The sequence below is a fragment of the Pseudonaja textilis genome, chromosome 3 (genome assembly GCF_049901715.1).
Source record: "Pseudonaja textilis isolate UNSWEBS1 chromosome 3, rPseTex1.2, whole genome shotgun sequence".
Taxonomy (NCBI): domain Eukaryota; kingdom Metazoa; phylum Chordata; class Lepidosauria; order Squamata; family Elapidae; genus Pseudonaja; species Pseudonaja textilis.
Window position 1 is genome coordinate 20823829 of NC_141992.1, and position 18791 is coordinate 20842619.

At 38.8% G+C, this 18791-nt stretch overlaps 1 long non-coding RNA gene across 1 annotated transcript in view; it reads right to left on the reverse strand.

Annotated features, from left to right (window-relative positions):
• The window catches only part of LOC148126022 (uncharacterized), a 34923-nt gene extending 19620 nt beyond the window's left edge, over positions 1–15303 (reverse strand). The window contains exon 1 of the long non-coding RNA XR_015742692.1: positions 15075–15303. This is a non-coding gene — a long non-coding RNA (uncharacterized LOC148126022). The remainder of the gene's footprint in view (positions 1–15074) is intronic.
• Between the last annotated feature and the right edge of the window lie 3488 nt (positions 15304–18791).

Sequence of the window (18791 nt, forward strand, 5' to 3'; positions counted from 1 at the left end):
ACTGTCAGAGGATTTAAGGCATCCTGATTTGAAATGGAATTACAAACAAAATATCATTTTTTGTTCCAGAAACTGAATAAATAGTATATGCGAAGGAAGAAGAAACTTTTTGAAGGGCAGGACTTCCTTTTGTAGTAGAGTAACACTTCAATGTTTATAGTTATGTTGCCACTGAAACTTTAATCATGTCTTTGGATTTAACTGAAGGCAGAACATTGCCGACCACCATAGATATGATTGTATGATGATCTAAGCCCCAGAGCTCATTGTAACAGCATTGCCAAAAAGGCATTAAGAGTTGTTAACCTAATTTTGCGTAGCTTCTTCTCTGGTAATATTGAACTGCAAACCAGGGCATGCAAAACCTTTGCCAGACCAATTCTTGAATATAATTGCCTGGACTCTGCCTGGAATCCACATTGTATAAAGGACATTAATACAATTGAACAAGTCCAGAGAAGAGTACTCCATTCCTCTGCTCTTAATAGAATACCTTATGCCACCAGGCTTGAAATGTTGGACCTAGACAACTTAGAACTATGCTGCCTACGTCTGACCTAAGCTTAGTACACAAAATTGTCTGCTACAATGTCCTACCTGTCAATGACTACTTCAGCTTCAACCACAATAACACATGGACAAACAATAGATACAAACTCAAAGTAAATTGCTCCAAACTCGATTGCAGAAAATACGACTTCAGCAACAGAGTGGACAATGCCTGGAACTCACTATCTGACTCTGTTGTTACATCCTCAAACCCCCAAAACTTTACCCTTAAACTGTGGACCTCACTCCATTCCTAAGAGGTCTGTAAAGGGTTGTGTATAAGTGCACCAGTGTGCCTACTATCCCTGTCCTACTGTTCCCATTTATTTGTACTCATTTATTATGTATATACCTATACCTGTTTATACTTATATGTTTATATGTTATGTTCATCTTATACTTGTTTTCTCATACATGCTTGACAAACTAAATAAATAAATAAAAAATAAGTACAAAAACTGTATTTCTCCATTTGTAAAAATATCAGTAAAATTCTATTCTCCTTTTAAATAATTTCTAAAGCAAATTCACTTCATCAATTTGAATGAAAATTGTTAGGAAAAATGCACTAATTAGTGCACTGCCACTAATTTGAAAACCTGCCCAATGCAAATAGAGTCTGAAGCTGAAGAACCACAGGTAAAAGGCTCATGAACCTAACAACTCTTAATAGTTAGAGAAAAATAGGAGAAAATGCACAGATATCATCACACTTGCTATATAACAGTTGCTTCAGCAGTGAGATGGATGGCATATAAATTTAACAAATAAATAAATAATAAATAATCCCCGAGTAGCTGCCTAAACCATGCAACTATCAAGAGCTCCTCTTCCTCACTATGTCCTCCACCTTACACAAAGATCTTATAGCATGTTATAACGATCATCTCAGCCATCCCAAATACAGTGGTACCTTGGTACTCAACCACTTTGAAACTCATCAAATTTGATACTTAGTGCATTTTGATGTGAAAATTTTGTCCTGGTACTCATCATTTGTTTGGTATTCAACACACAACTTAGAACTTGTCAGTGTCAGCTGCCTTATGACTCAGTATTATTCTTTATAGGAAAAATTCTTTGGTACTCATCATTTTTGGTATTCATTGCACTTCCCAGAAATAATTGTGCCTCACTGTAAATTTGCTATGGATACATCCAGGCAGCTGTTTTAAAATGTTTTTCTCCAGTTTTTGAGGGAAGACAATAGTAAGCCAGCATAAGTTCATTGTCTACTTAGGTGGTTTTTACTTTGACTGAATAACAGAATCAGCTAGCGTATTGTCTTAACAATTTACTATGAGCAAGTTAAGGTGTGAAATTAGTGCATTTCCTGCCAATGAGAAAAATATGAACCAATCACTCCTCCCGAAAACTGGGTATGGGTAGGCTGGTAGAAGAGATGAGGTTTAGACGCAATCTATATATTAAGATATGTCTTTCCACCAGGGTCTAACCAGTGATCCTGGTCTACTATGTTCTCTGGCAATTGCAGAGAGCCAGGATGCCTGTGTGGCAACCTGCCTGTCAAACCTGTGAAGAAAGAAATGCCTGGCAAACAGCTCACTCTCCTGGTGTCATGCCATCCAGCGGCACAAATCAAAATGGCCATGAAGAGAAGTGAGCAAGCAGCATATAGACAAGAAGAAGCATGCTTACAGCAGTTGAGAACAGCAAAATAGAAGCCAGGCAGATCCCAGGCCTAGTGTGAAGTAACCCAGATCATGATTTATGTCAGGAGAAAACTACTTACAAGTTGGATCAGAGAACATCAAAGAGATATGGCTTCAGTTTTGAGCTGGTGATGAGAGGAAAGCTATATTCATGGGGATATTTCCTGACAGAAAGGTGAATGAAGCATCTTTGAGTCAAAGTTGGGGGTTGTGAGGGATAGGATTTAAGGTTTTGGAGTTTAAGGTTAGAAGCAAGAAATCCAAGGTCTAGTCCATTTTCATCTCAGAAGCCTACTGAGGGATTTTTTCTCTTAGCCCAATCTGCTACACAGAATTGTTGTCGTGGAAAGGAGGCTATATAAGCCGCTTGGAGTTGCTGAAGGAAAGGTGATATTTGTTTATTTAATAAATGAAATTAATAAATTAGAATTAACTAACCTATTAATAAATAAATAAACATACCCCGAGTCTTCCTTTTAGCAATGCACAATAAGCTAGTCTTATTAGCAAAAATATTCCCTTTATTTTGAAGCCTTTTGCTAACCCATTCAACTGAAATACATTCAGACTGTATGCAATACATGTTGGAAACTGAAGTCTGTTGTTGACAAGCTAACAATTTTATGGAAAGGTAATGTGAAGTCTTTATGTTATAAATGGTTAAAACTAGCAAAGCTGCACATACCCAAAACTAGAAAAATAAATAAATAAAATGAAATAAGACCAAGAACCCGTGAATTTTTATTATACATATTTCTGTTATTCCATCATTTTTAAAGAAGCTACTTATTTTTTTGTCAACACTACATTCGAACAAAATCTATTGAAAATTTGGACAAGGTCCAAATAAAAATTATAGCTTCCACCCCCAGGATTAGCAGCAAAACAAAGCAAGTCCTCATTTCAGAGTTGCTGCCTTTATACTCATCTAGAAAAGGGTTTTTACTCGTAGAATGAAATAAACTGGAACTTGCTTAGTTAAAGAAACTTCATCCTTCAACTTCATTATGAACTTCATCCCTCAACTTTATCCTTCAACTTCATTATGAGTCTCAGTGGCGTTATGGTTAGAGTGCTGTACTGCAAGCCACTTCTGCTGACTGCAATTTGGCAGTTCACATCTCACCAGGCTCAAGGTTGACTCAGCCTTCCATCCTTCCGAGGTGAGTAAAATGAGGACCCAGATTGTTGGGGCAATATGCTGACTCTGTAAAACCACTTAGAAGAGAGCCTTAAAGCACTATAAAGTGGTATATAAGTCTAAGTGCTATTGCTATCCAGATCAGCTTGGCTGAGTTCTGGTGTCTTCTGTAAGGCTATGTAGATTTGTATAAATCTGAATAATGTATCAAAATCTGTATTAAATCATGTTTTAACTCCCTTCCCCCAACATCATGTTGACAAAATATGGCAGCAAACTGCCAACTGCAGTGCAAACTCCTGCCAATTTTTAGCAGGAAACAATTTAAAAAGACAGAAAGAAAAATAGGTGTATTAAGCCTTGGATACACAGAAGTTTCATCTCCTGAAGGAAAAAAGAAGGTAAAACAGTTGAAAACCTTGTCTGCCCCCTCTCTTAACAGAGCAACAAGCCTTCCAAATATGCTTTCAAGTGCAGAAGTAAAGGATGCATGTAACTCTGGCACAAAATAAACTCCAGAGATCAGTTAACACTTACCAAAAATCTCCCTTTTATTATTATTTTTAAATAGACAAGGCAGTATAAGAATAACATTATGAATGAATGAACCTTAAGGTAATATTTTTAAAAGGCACTGTACAGGTAAAACTCAAAAAATTAGAATATCGTGCAAAAGTTCATTTATTTCAGTAATGCAACTTAAAAGGTGAAACTAATATATGAGATAGACTCATTACATGCAAAGCAAGATAGTTCAAGCCATGATTTGTCATAATTGAGATGATTATGGTTTACAGCTCATGAAAACCCCAAATCCACAATCTCAGAAAATTAGAATATTACATGCAATCAATAAAACAAGGATTGTACATAGAACAATATCAGACCTCTGACAAGTATAAGCATGCATATGTACTCAGTACTTGGTTTGGGCCCCTTTTGTAGCAATTACTGCCTCAATGAGGTGTGGCATGGAAGCTATCAGCCCGTGGCACTGCTGAGGTGTTATGGAAGACCAGGATGCTGCAATAGTGGCCTTCAGCTCTTCTGCGTTGTTTGGTCTCATGTCTCTCATCTTTCTCTTGGCAATGCCCCATAGATTCTCTATGGGGTTCAGGTCAGGTGAGTTTGCTGTCCAATCAAGCACAGTAATCCCACAGTCATTGAATCAAGTTTTGGTGCTTTTGGCAGTGTGGGCATGTGCCAAGTCCTGCTGGAAAATGAAGTCAGCATCCCCATAAAGCTTGTCTGTGGAAGGAAGCATGAAGTGTTCCAAAATCTCTTGGTAGATGGCTGCATTGACCCTGGACTTAATGAAGCACAGTGGACCAACACCAGCAGATGACATGGCTCCCCAAATCAACACAGACTATGGAAACTTCACACTGGACTTCAAGCATCTTGCAGTGTGTGCCTCTCCACTCTTCCTCCAGACTCCCTTCCACATAACTTTCTATTAATGTGCTTTGATATAGCACTTTGGGAACATCAACTTCTTTTGCAATTACCTTTTGAGCCTTTCCCTCCTTATGGAGGGTGTCAATGATGGTTTTCTGCACAACTGTGCGGTCAGCAGTCTTTCCCATGATTGTGCTTCCTACTAAACCTGACTGAGAGACCATTTAAAGGCTCCAGAACCCTTTGCAGGTGTTATGTCTTTATTAGCTGATTAGAGTAGGACACTTTGAGCCTAGAATATTGATCCTTTTCACAATATTCTAATTTTCTGAGATTGTGGATTTGGGGTTTTCATGAGCTGTAAGCCATAATCATCTCAATTATGACCATGGCTTGAACTATCTAGCTTTGCATGTAATGAGTCTATCTCATATGTTAGGTTCACCTTTTAAGTTGCATTACTGAAATAAATGAACTTTTGCATGATATTCTAATTTTTCGAGTTTCACCTATATGTAGTGTAATGGTGAGAGTTGCAAAAAGCTAAACTAAACAATATATGCCAGTAATTTCTAGGGCTAAGAGATCTGGCCTGCAAAAATCTGGATGGTTGAAACAAAGTTAAGAATTATTGTTCCTCTAATTATTTTCTTTAGTCTCCCCTTTTATTTGGTATTAGTATTGTTATTACTCTGTTGCGTTGTATGTACACCGAGAGTTTCTGCACTGGAGACAAATACCTTGTATATTTAATCACATTTGACCAAATAAAGTATTCATTCATTCATCTTTTTGTTATTTTGCTATTTAGTAGTGTTCCAGAACCCATATCATCTGAAATTTTAAAACCAGGTTTGTATGTTTTATAGCAGAGGTCTCCAAACTTGGCAACTTTAAGACTTGTGGACCTCAACTCCCAGAATTCTCCAGCGAGCTGGAGTGAATTTTGGGAGTTGAAGTCCACAAGTCTTAAAGTTGCCAAGTTTGGAGACCCCTGTTTTATAGTAGGTCTATCTTCTTAAATAAACTAGATTACTATTGCAGTTTGCGAATGTAAATTATATTAATGTGAAATTGCACATAGATAGATATAGATGAGAGTCAGTTTGATGTAGTGGTTATTTAAGGCATTAGGTTTGAAACCTGAGGACCTGAGTTCTAGTTCCATCTTATGCATAAAGCCAGCTGGGTAACCTCAGGCTAGTCATTTTCTTCTCATACTTAGGAAGGAAGCAATAGCAAACCCTTCTGAAAAGCCTTGCTGAGAAAACTACAGGGAGGTGTTGAAGCAATCTTTCAGAATCTGACATGACTGAACAGAACAACAACAACAACAAACATGTGTCTTCAGGGCTTTATATTTCTTATGTTTATACTTAAAATTGCCCTGTCTGGTTCCCCCACCATAGAGTCTCCTCCTAGCGTGGTGTCCTTTTTCCTCTGCCTGTCCTAACTGAAAGCCCTATCAATTGTGGAGCCCACCGATGACAGGGAGCCACAGCAGAGGGATGAAAGAGCCACATGCGGCTCCAGAGCCACAGGTTGCTGACCCTTGCCCTATCCTTTCCATCTTAGTTATTATTATACTATGCAGCATTTTTTCCAACCAGGCTGAGAATTCAGCCACATCATTCCCAGCATTTGCAAGCCTGTCATTACAAAATCCGCCTCAATTAATCAGACTCTAAAATTGCAAAAAAAAGAGGGGGTGGGGGCCTTATAACATGGACTACTAGCACCTCACCCTAATGTACTTATTTGCATGACTTTTTAAAGGAAATTTTCTATATTATCTAACCCTGGCAAGTATAATCTCTTGGCATGTTTGCTTTCATTTCTTTGTTAAAGCAAGCTCTAAAGAGCTTTCCTAATTGATTAGTAAATACAACAAATACTGGGGTGGGGAAGAGAATAGGACTAGCACGAATCTTTAAATACACAAGAAATGCTATTGTTATTCCTGTTTGCTACAGTACTTAATCAAAAGTGCAGTGGCTGCATATAGCCTCTTTTTTTGAATATGTGTTTTTTTAATGTGCAAAGTGAGAAAGGAGCCAAACAGAAAGATCTTTAATGTTTCTGTGGGTAGCATTTTCAGTCTACTTCTTTAGTATCCCCTTCTTTTATTCCTCACCTTTGCTATTAATTCCTTTAATATGTTCCAATGGTGAGCAGTGCCTCTTCTCTTCTTAGTAAAACCTGGCCCTTCTGCCAGGACATTATGTTCTCAGTTAGCACAGTGACGTCAAGTGGTATCTGGCTCCTAGTCAAAGAATGTTACTGGGAAGGAATGTATGAATGAATGAATGTGGATTTCAGTTCAGATGGTAGTGGATGCCTTCGTGAGCCAATGAATCTTCCACTTTTTAGTATTAGCCAATGATGGGCCAGATGGGTATTATCTCACGGAACATCTGCTTACTCTCTGTGAAAGGAAAAATAAGAATGTCCAAAGCAAAACCAATGCCTGAGGTAATTTACATGGAAATACATTCATTATTATTATTTTTTTTAAAAAAAAGCAACCTTAAATTTTTAAAACTTCAGAAATAGTCTCCCCCTCCCTGCTTTTTTAGGAAAAGAAAAAAGATTGACAGAAGCATAGAGACTTCTAAAATTGATGTCTGCAGGGTGTCCATGTATCATACTTCCCAACAAACTGTGTTGTCTTGAAATAGCTATGAAAGTGTAACTGCCTTCTTTACGGGCGGGCGTTCTCTATTTCAAGGTTGCGAACTTTTTGGAGGCTGCATTGAGTTTTGCATAGCATGATGAGAGCCATTCTCCTCAAATGGGTAAAAATCACTTTAATGTTTTTCCTCTCCTTATTTTTATTTTTCAATGATACTTTCAATTATTGTTTTACAATATTACATTACAGAATTTCTTTGGAGGGTCCTTTCAAATTCTAAATCTTCTGCCTCCTAAAATAAGATGCAGATTTTTTTTTCCCTTTCACCCAAAGGATGCAATAACAATAGGACCTGAGATTTTCTTTTAAGGTTAACTTCCCCTCCTCCTGGTAAAGAACAACATTTCAGTCTTTTCACTGCCCAGAGGAAAGACCAAGTGGAAGACTGAAGTCATTTTTTTTTTACATAGTTTGGGGGAAATAAGAAACTGTTTGGCTTCCCAGAACCTTCACCCCCACATAAAAACATCAGAAAAAAAAACTACTCCATTTGGCACAGTAGGCACAGTCTAAAAAACTTAAAGGAACTTTCTGTATTCGAATCAGTTTTGATTCCTGGCAATACCCCAGATTTCAACTCAGAGTTGTCACTCCAGGCACAAATGACTAGACTCAAGTTATCTTACTTCAGACACATTATGTGAAGACCCAGCTTTAATGCTGGAAAAGATTGAAGGAAAGAGAAGAGGACAATCAGCGGTAAGTGGATGGAGTCAGTTACTGTTGTGGTTTTCAGGCAGGCGGTACAGATGGCAGCAGAGTGAGGACGAAAGGGAACCAGTCAGGGAGTCTGGAGAGGACTTGGACAAGGGTCCTGTGTCCAATGCAGGGATGGGGCCAGGACCATCTGGGAGTGGGGTGCTGCCTTTGGAGCCTTCAAAGTCTGGCAGCAGTGAAGCAGAGGACCCAGGGGAGCCTGTTCCCAGTGCGCGAGTGTGCAGAGCTGCTAGAAGGCAAGAGCAGCTGAAGCAGAAGGGGCGACTCGAGAGTAAGGCTGGGAGGTGATGGCCCCTCCCATAAGGGATAAAAGTCAGGCCTCAATGACGACAGCTTTGCAGGAAGCAAAGTAGTTCAATAGATTCTGATCCCTCTTGGAAGCCCTATGTATTATGGCTGCTTTTTTCTGAGACTTTAGTTGGCTTATGTTAATTGGACTTCTGTTTTTTGGCAGCATTCATTCTACAGCACTGAAAGGTGTGCTCTTATCTGGGGAAATGTTATAATTATTTCTGGCTGAGAATGCAAGTAATTCCCAGTATTGCATTAAAATAGGTTTTGCTTTTAAAATAAGTTTGTGTTTCATTAAGTTTGACAAAGCCTGGGTCAGAACAGTTACTGTCAATCTCCAAAAATTTCTCCTGACGTCTTTTACTGCTTGACTCTTGCCGACTGCCATGGAAATGGGGGAAGGGATAATTTGGTGTTGTGGGGAAGGGTGCTGGAGGTTGAAGTTGTGTGAACTGAAAAAGATGGGACGCTTTACTGCTTTCTGTGCAACTGCATCCACTTATCTTTTCTAGGCCAAGGTCAACCATCTTGGCATATCAGATGTGTGGGACACCACCTGAAGATGTAACCCACATGACATTATACACACCTCAGATTGGATGTCCAGTTTGAACTACTGGGGGAAGGGACTTGGGATAACTTTCAATACGTAATTTCCTCACCTATTTGCCTCAGATCTTGTTTTCCTTTCTTTGCCATCACTTCAAATCCAGTAAAAGTACTTGCCTCTATTTTAATGGAGTTTAAAGTTTTCTTTCTTAGATTTTGAATGGAGGCACAGCTGATAGTTACAGTGATGATGAGTGCACTATTGGAAGACCTAAAAGACCATATCATCATGGAGGAAATCTATCTAGATTAGTGCTAGGAGTAAGAAATGACTCAATGGCACATCATCAATCAATCAATGGCTCAGACAAGTCCACGCAGTCTTTTTGATATGACTTGGAATTGGTTTGCTATTGTCCTCTTTCTAGGACTAACAGAGAATGAGAGATCGAGGTCACCCAGTTAGGAAGGAATATAATTCCCAGTCTCCTGGTTTCTAGTCTGATGCTTTAACCATAAAGGCCTGTTTCAATCATAAACATCCAGCATAAGCCTTGTTGACATCATGCTTGGCATAACATCAGCACACAAAGAGAAATTAAGAAATTTCAGTGAAGATACCACAATGCAAGTGATGTTACTTGCCTATAATTTTATCTTGTACAACCTCAAAAATGTGAAAAAGAGCTCGGAAAGAATTTAACTTTATCTACACTGGAAGGTTATAGCAGGTGCGACAGGAGGACTGTATCCAATTTACAGGCCACCTTTTTTTTTAACATCCTTAATTTATTTTGAAGAAACCTAAAGCATAATGAAGATAAAATAAAAATAAAGAACAATAAATAAAAAGAAAAGGGGAAGAAGTGTTTACACCTGGCCTGCAGTATAATACAGCACAGAGACAAGTCATCTGCTCACAACTGCCCTACACCAGGAGTGTCAAACTCAAGGTCCATGGGCTGCATCCAGCTCAATGGGTGTTTAGATCTGGCCCACAGGGCCACCTGGGAACTAGCAAAGGACCGGCCCACAGTGCCTCTGCCAGTGAAAACAGGACATGTGAGGGTTTTTGCTGGCAGAGAATTGCAGGAGGTCGTCACAGCCAAAAACAGAGCTTGGGAGCATTCTGGCAGAGTGCTCAGGCCATCACATGCATCCCTGAGTAACATCCAGCTGGCCATGTCCAACCTGGCCACGCACCCCAACTTCCCAAGGTCAAACAACCCTGGTGTGGCCCTCAATCTAATTGAGTTTGACACCCCAGCCCTACATGATATAGTTATTTCCATTCCTTTCAGGGGTATCAAACTGGTGGGCTGGATGCTGACCACACCCATCCCAGCTCCAGAAAGGGAAAAAACATCATAAAACATCGTGTGACAGCAATGTGATACTGTGAGTTTGACACTCGTGCTTTACAACATTACTTTTTTATTATATTTTTCCCTAAGTTTGCAGATGTCTATATATGTATGTATGTATATAAGAAGGTTCAGGAAAATATAAACACAGAGATACTCAGTAGTTATGCCTATCTTCTCTTGGGTCCTGTTTTATGAGGGATTTGTAAGTGACCAGGGAGATATCAACAAAAGAATATGAAATATTCCACTTAAATAAAGCCTCCAGCACATTGTAATCATAAGCACAGTCACAGGGAAATAAGTTCCACTGAAATGAATGGGACTTACTAAAATTTTAGGGTTTTTTTCCCCCTATGTCCTGGAATATCAATTGGATTAATTAACACAAGTTCCAAAATAAGTGAAAGGAATTATTTCTGCAGACAAAACAAGATTAATTACTGTGTTACGAATACACAAACAAAGACTTGGCTCAAAGTTGACCTTTAGAATCTAAATTGCCTCAACAACCTTTCTGCCCATGGAGAATTCCATGAACTTGTTCAATTAGATTTCAACATATAGCAAATAAATGGCAGAGGGTGAATATAGCATTGGTCTGGGGTGGTACTTAAAATGTTAGAAAATCAGATTCAAGTTCACTCTAAGCTGTAGAAGCTCCATGTTGACTTTGGGACAATCTGTCCACTGTAGCCCAAAGTATTTTACAAGATGCCTGTTGTAGGGGGAAAATGGAGGGATATCCTCATGTAAACCAACTCTTGGAGGAAAAGTGGGTTATCAATCAATCAAACACAAAAAATTCTGGATATTATTTACAATCAACTAGCATTACAGGTAGCCCTTGATTAACAATTGCCTCATGTATGACTTTTGCAGGTCTGTAAAGCAAATGAAAGCTGAAATAAGATTGTAAGCACAACCACAGTTTTATTTAGCAACTGCTTGGCTTAGCACAGGGGTGCTACCTGTGGGCCACGGCCCATTAGTGAGCCATCAGGGGTTTTCAACAGGGCCGTGGTAGAGACCAACCACTTGCACAAAACCTTCCCCTCTGCCATCCACCCCTGCACCAGTCTGCAAAGCCGAAAGCTTTGGGGAACTCTGGCTTAGCACCTGAGTTTGCCAGTCCCAAAAGTGTAATTTATGAAAATGTAGATTAGGTAGAGTAAACTTTGAGTTTGTATGCCTTTGAGTCCATCTTGATCCCTGGTGATTACCTGGATGAGTCTCTGCAGTTTTTCTGACAACATTTTCCAAACTGGTTTCACCTTATTTTGTTTGTCTTGGGGCTGAGAATGAATGACCATCCCAAAATCACCCAGCTGGCTTTGTGCAGAGGTAGAACTCCCAGTCTCTCTATTTCTAGCCAGTATCTTTAACCACTGCACCAAATTGACTCCCTGAAGTAATGCATCAACATCTGGCTTTAGCAAGGACAAAGGGCCAGGATTATCTTCATCATTTTGCGCTTTTGAACTTTTTAAATGTTTGTTCTCTGTTGGAGACAACATGCCGGAGTAGAGGGGCTGCTTCTTTCAAACAAAAATGCAATTAAAACAAACTGAACAATATTGTGTCTTTTTACATTGCCCCGGTCACTACAACTAAAGTGCTGGTTTCAAAGGATGTGAGAGACAATGTAAGTAACTGTGGAAAAGAATAGGAACATAGTGACGTCAATGGTAATTCTCCTTCAGCATTAAAATAAAAACATATTCTTCATGTTGAACTTGACTCTTGAATGCATTCATGCCATTTTCCTGGCATGTTATGTAAGGAGTTTCTCACAAGCTTCTTCAATATGTTTTGGACTTCCCAGACTAGCCTACTGCCCATACAAATACTAACCAGATTTCTTTGCTTAGTTTCTAAGCTCAAGCAAGGTAGATTGGGTGCTGCCACTTGTGTGTCCTCTTTGTTAAAACATTGTTTTTTTTTTAAAGTAGATTTTCTAGAATACAATTTCCCAGGAGATTCAGATGACCAAGGGTGATATGAAAGTCATCTTTTTTATTTCAAGCTTACTCTAAAATTGCTATTATGACTTAGTAGAAATCGGAGAATTTCAACTCTGTAGGTAATAAAATAATATACTTTGAAGTGACCACTGAAAGCTGGTGTGGATAATGTTCTTTTGGCCATTTTTAATACTTTATGCCTTCCAGAGGCACAAACCATGTGTGCCAGTGGCATCATTGGGTGTGGTAACAATGTGACTTCTTTTGATGTTTTGTGTAAATTTTGTATTTTAAAGACTTTGCAAGGATCAAAGACATTAACACCTTAACCCTTTAGAATTAAAAATCAGCTTAATTTTGTACAGTGGGTTTTTAGAAACCCTTGAAATTGTTCAAGTACAAATTCTCTAGATCAAAATGTTAGCTCTATCCATTCCAATAATATTCTGTATAAAATTTGCTCATGGTTCATAAGACCACAGGCTGATGGTTGCCCATCCTTTTATAGGCCATTATATTTGACCTTTGGTCAGTTCAAGAATCCAGATTAAAACATCCCTAATAATTGGTGTTCAGCCTCTCCTTGAAAATATTTACCAAACAGAAGCTTATAACTTTCCTTAATCATTGGTTGCATGGTCAAGCTTAGTTTTGCCAATGTTGAATTCATATTTGCTTGTCTGTTATTTAGGATCATTGTTCTGCAATGAAATCTTTCCAAGCCTTCTTAGGCATTAAAAAACAAGTTCCGGGAATCTTTTCTTCTAAAAAAATTTCAGACTCTCCGGTCCTGCGATTTTCCAGTAATTTATTATTTACATTAGTGATATTTATTCAATTTATATTCTACCTTTTTTTGCAGAGAGCATTCTAGGCATCTAATAGGAAAACAAACATACGGGTGTCTCATGCAGCGGTCCCCAACTGCCAGTCCGTGGACAGGCATTGGGCCATGGCATGCCAGAAACCGGGCTGCGCAAACAAGCGAAGCCCCATCTATGGGATTCAGGCAGCGAGCGAAACCATGCCCCTTCTGGTCTGTGGAAAAACCTCTCTCCCAAAATGTTGGGAGCTGCTCTTCTAGTGGGAAGTATTATGCATAAGGAAGGAAGTTAATGAGATGATAGGTTTTTCTTTAAAAAAAAAATGTGAACAGCTGTGGGAGAGATTTTGTGGAAGTCACAAAAAACCCAATTCAATATACCGGGATGCATTATCTTCCAGAAATTAACCCCACTATATATGTAGTGCCCTGAGTTCTTATTCCTATTGATTGATTAGTTATGCCTGTGATTAGGGATTATGGATTATTGTTTCTTTGGTTGCCTGTATATGATGAAATGTAAACTCATTGTAGCTAATAAAGCAAGCATCAGAAAAAAAATTACTAGTGACTCTTGCATCCTTTCTGTGATGTGCAAAGAAGACCCAACAATGGGATAATAAGATGTTGGACTGGGGAATCCATTCCCAGTCTTAGAAACTGATTGGATGGCTTCTGAAGACAACCTCTTGATGCAACATCTTATCCCACTATGGGAAGAGTTGGAGAAAAAAAAGTTGCTACATACATTGCTTTTATCCTTTGGGGAGAAATGAGGTATATAAGTCTAATGAATAAATATTTAACAAAGAACTAAAGACCTAGGTCCCATTTATACTATTTCACCTGCCAGGGAAGAGTCTGCAAGCAGATAATAATGTGTAGGGCCAGGAAGAGATTTTTGAAAAAACTTGGAATTCTGTACTGAAGGTGATTATGAATGGAATTTGTGATACAATACCTAAGGTAACCCAGTGATGTGGATACACAACACCATTTTCTTAATAAGTTCCCACTAATTGGCTTAAGCAAAAGATGGAAGACCTCCTTTAGTAAAAAAGAAAACATGCCATCCTTTGCTTTTTAGAGAAATGGTTGTCTTGTTAAAAGGAGCTGAGTGGTTAATTTTGAAAATCCACAGCTCGAGGGCAGCCTAGTTAAATGCACTTTAAACATAGCTTTGAATTCATTTTATTCTGTTTACCAAAGTTGGGAACAAGATTCTGAAGTTGGTAAGTGTACTTTATGTGACATACAAAATCACTATAAAAATGATAAAACCCAGATGGTACAGACCCATTCTTTTTAAAAAAGGAGAGGAATAGCAACATTCCACCTAAAAAACAGGAGTAGTCAACATTCAACACCATTTCATAAGATCTAGCGACCAGGGATACCTAATGCAAGGAGACAAATGGATTTCTTTTGGAAGGCAATTCAAGAAGGCCAATCCTACCACGGAAAATAATTTGCTCATGCTATTCCAAGCTCTTTCAAATGGCATGAAAAATGTTCCACACTAAATAAATTAAAACTAGTCAGATGGAGCGTTGTCTCTGAGAATCTCCATAGCCGATGGAAAATTATGTTCATATTTAAAGCGGCATATTGCTATGAAGGGCAACTGTTGAATGCAATATGGGCAAAAATCAAAAGGGAAACTAATTTTGCAGGCAAAAATTATTATCTCAAGATCATGTGATCACCTTTTGTGATCTCCTCACGAGTAAAGTCAATTGGGAAGCCAAATTTACTTAACAACTGGGTTACTAACTTATCAAATTGCTGTGATTCACTTAACCACTGCTGACAAGAAAGATCATACAATAAGGCAAAATTCACTTAAGAAATATCTAACTTGACAACAGAAATTCATAAGTTGTGGTCATAAGATTCATAAGATCGAAGATTACCTGTAGCTCCCCAGAGAAGGGACACCTCCACGTCACAGTGTGTTCCAAGACTTTTCTTAGAATAGCTGGATTCAAAAAACAAACACAATGACTATAACTTTTATTTATTTATTTAAATTTGTTATAGCCACCCAATTCTGAAGGACTCTGAGCGGAGTACAAAACTAAAAAAAACCTCCATAAAACCATGGAGACAGACCAGACTAAAATGATCTTAAAAGCAACACAAATCAAGCTTGGGCACCCATTAGTCTGCAGACTCCAGTCTGCAAAGTTAAGCAGCAAAATATATCATGAAAACTTTGTTCTCTTGGCATGTTTTCTTTCAGTCTGTGCCAGAACTTTTGATATGTAAAGTGGGAAGAAGATAATGGAAAGAAATGAAAAAAGACCTCCCTAAAAGTTGCTTGGCTGTATTGTGTTATATTGTGTTTTGTGTGTGTGTGTATGTAGAAATGTATGTTTGTGGGCAGAAGTTCAGAGAGCAGCTCTTGGTTCAGCTTCAGCCACTTTGCTTATTTCTAAGTGGAACCAGCTGCAGACAACATCCAATATACATGGCTTTCAGCACAGCAAAACATTTGCATGAAACATATTTTTTTTCATCTTATTTATTGTCCTGAAGATTTTAAAAAAAAAACTAAAACAAAGGTCAAAGTCCTAATCCAGAACAAATTGTGTGTCTACAAATACCTTGTATACATTCAAGGAATAAATATGCTCCTTTGTTCTCTGTTCACTCAGGCCTTTTCACCCTATGTGAGTGAAACATATGAATTTGGGACAGGGCTGCACGTCCTATGGCCCTTTGCCACATGTGGCCCTTCCAAAAACTGATTGCCTGTTTCAGGAATGTGCACTCTAGCAAGAAGGGAGATCTTCAGCTGATCTCCTTAGTTCTTTCCTGCTCTATAATTCTTTAATTGTTGGAAAATTCCAGGATAAATTCACAACCATGTACCATAGTTGCAAATCTACCCATTTAAGAGACCATGTGAAGCTTTGCTTCAAAGACAATTTGATTGAAGTTAACATTCCAATTAAGTAGCCATTCAATTGTGATATATGGAATCAAAATGGATATACTGAGATTGATTCAGCAAGGAAGGATTTCTACATCTTGAGAAAAAGGTTGCTGTGGTTTGCTGTTTGTTTGTCTACATCTATGGAGGACTATACAGGAAATGTATTATCTGTACCCTTTTCAGTTTGAATTTAGGCTAGTAATATATTATGGAAACCAGATTGATTGTTCTCATGGATAACCTATGATGGGAACCTACATCTCTCCTAAATGTCTATGGAGGTCTCTCCATAGACATCTCTCCTAGTCTTAGCTGATTTATCAATTGCTTTCAATGTCATAAAATCTTGATGTTCTTCTGGACTGCCTCTAGATCAGGGGTCTTCAAACTTGAAAGCTTTAAGACTTGTGGATTCCTCCTCCAGTCACATTAGCTCAGGAATTCTGGGAGATGGAGATAAGTCAAGCCTTAAGGCCCTTCTATGTGGGACAGTTATCTGCAGTAAATGTTATTCCAACACTTATCAGGTATTATTTTCTGTACTGTTGATACTCTGCTGTACATCACAAGCATGAGCAGTTAATGTTATTCCAACACTTAGAGGCTGTGAAGGTCCTAATGGAAAAAAAAGGATTTAGACTCAACCCCACCAACAGAGCAGATATGGTATTAGAAACCGAGACCAGTGATGTTCCGTCTTTTGTTCAGAATGGAATCATGCTGACCCAGACTGAATTGGTTTGTAATGGGGTGTTCCAGGACTAACAACCCTGCTTGGGGAGTAGGTGGTTGTTGAGACTACAAGGGCCTTTGTACAGCTCTTTGTGCAAACTTATGACTTTTTTGGATCAAGAGTTTCTGCTTATAATCAGTCCTTGGAGGTGAGACAGGACAAGAAACAGAAATTCTACTAATGGTCTTTCTCATAGTAAGGGTGTACAACAATCTTGGAAGCTTGTCCAAGTTTCTCTGCCCCATCATCTACTAAACAAAATCAAGGCAGGGTTATTTTGAGCTTCTTTCTCACTTTTACCCCTATCTCAAAATTGTATCATTCTGCTTTTTCTCTTAACAGCTTTCTCCTTTTACTTACTCCTTAATGGTCTCAGATCAATTCTAATTTCCTTCATATTCATGCCTTGGTAACCTCTCAATCTCTTGAGGTTACCCTGGAAGATCACAGAGACCCTGCAGCTGACTCAGAATATGGCAACTCAAGTAGTTAAAGGTTTCTCCCAGTTTGCCACTTCTGAGAAAGTGGTAAACTTTTGTAGTAGTTGGAAGTTGGCTTCAAGGTTCAATATTTTGGTTGTCATTTTTAAAGAGCTGTATAACTCAGGACCTGGATATCTGCTGGCCCAATGCTTTTCCTAGTGGATTCTGTCCATCTCATAAGATCTAGTAGGGAAGGCATCCTTCAAGTATCTTCCTTGAGCAGCTGCCATCATCAGGAACCATGAAAACAGGTCAATTTGCTTCTTTTGGGGGGAACAGTGCTTCACCCAAACCCAATTAGTAGTCAAGAAAGATGCTAAATAGAATTTTAGAAAGCCTTGAGGATTGGATAGCATAACAGCCCAGTCACTGAGCTATGATTGTTGCTGCTAGGACATTTTCCTTCATGTGTCAGTACTTAGTATTACTAGGGTGGGGGTGGGGGTGGGGGTGGGTGGGATGGATGGATGGATAAATAATCTACAAACACACACTCTTAATTGAATCAAACTGATCCCATTTGTTTTGACTCAGGTCTTTGAGTAGATGAATCTAATTAAATCAACTGGTTGAAATGAATCAGTGATTTGAAAAAAATTCTGAAGTGATTCACGGAGGCCTGATATTTAAGGCTACGTTGCATATTTGGATACATAATTGGATAAATAATTTCATGCAATTTAGAGTGCAGCAGACATTGTACTGCACGTTAGGGAGCACCTTCTAAATATATATATGGAGTAAGAAAGTCCAATGTTTAAAAAGTGGTTTCTTTAAACCTCTGCAAAGATTACAGATTTACAGATAATCAGAGCTGGAAGGGCCCTTGCAGGTCATCTAGTCCAACCCCCCCACCCGCAGGGGACTCTACACCATTTCTGACAAATGGCGGTCCAATCTCTTCTTGAAAGTCTCAACTGATGGCGCTCCCACAACTCCCAAGGGCAAGCTGTTCCATTGGTTGATAGTTCTCACTGTCAGAAAGTTTCTCCTTGTTTCCAGGTTAAATCTCTCCTTGTTCATTTTCCATCCATTATTCCTTGTCGGGTCTACAGGAGCTTTAGAAAATAGCTTGACCCACTCCTCCATGTAGCAGCCCCTCAAATATTGGAAGACCTCTATCATGTCTCCTCTGGTCCTTCTCTTTACTAGACTAGCCAAGCCCAGTTCCTGCAACCGTTCGTTGTATGTTTTAGCCTCCAGTCCCCTAATCATCCTGGTTGCTCTTCTCTGTACTATTTCTAGAGTCTCAACATCTTTTTTATAATGTGGTGACCAAAACTGGATGCAGTGCTCTAGGTGTGGTCTTACTAAGGCTTTAGAGTGGTATTAGTACTTCCCTTGATCTTGACTGTATCCCTCTGTTAATACAATTTAGGATTGCATTAGCTTTTTTGGTGGCTGCTGCACCCTGCTGGCTCATATTTAGCTGGTTGTCCACTAAGACTCTAAGATCCCCCTCACAGTTACTGCTGTT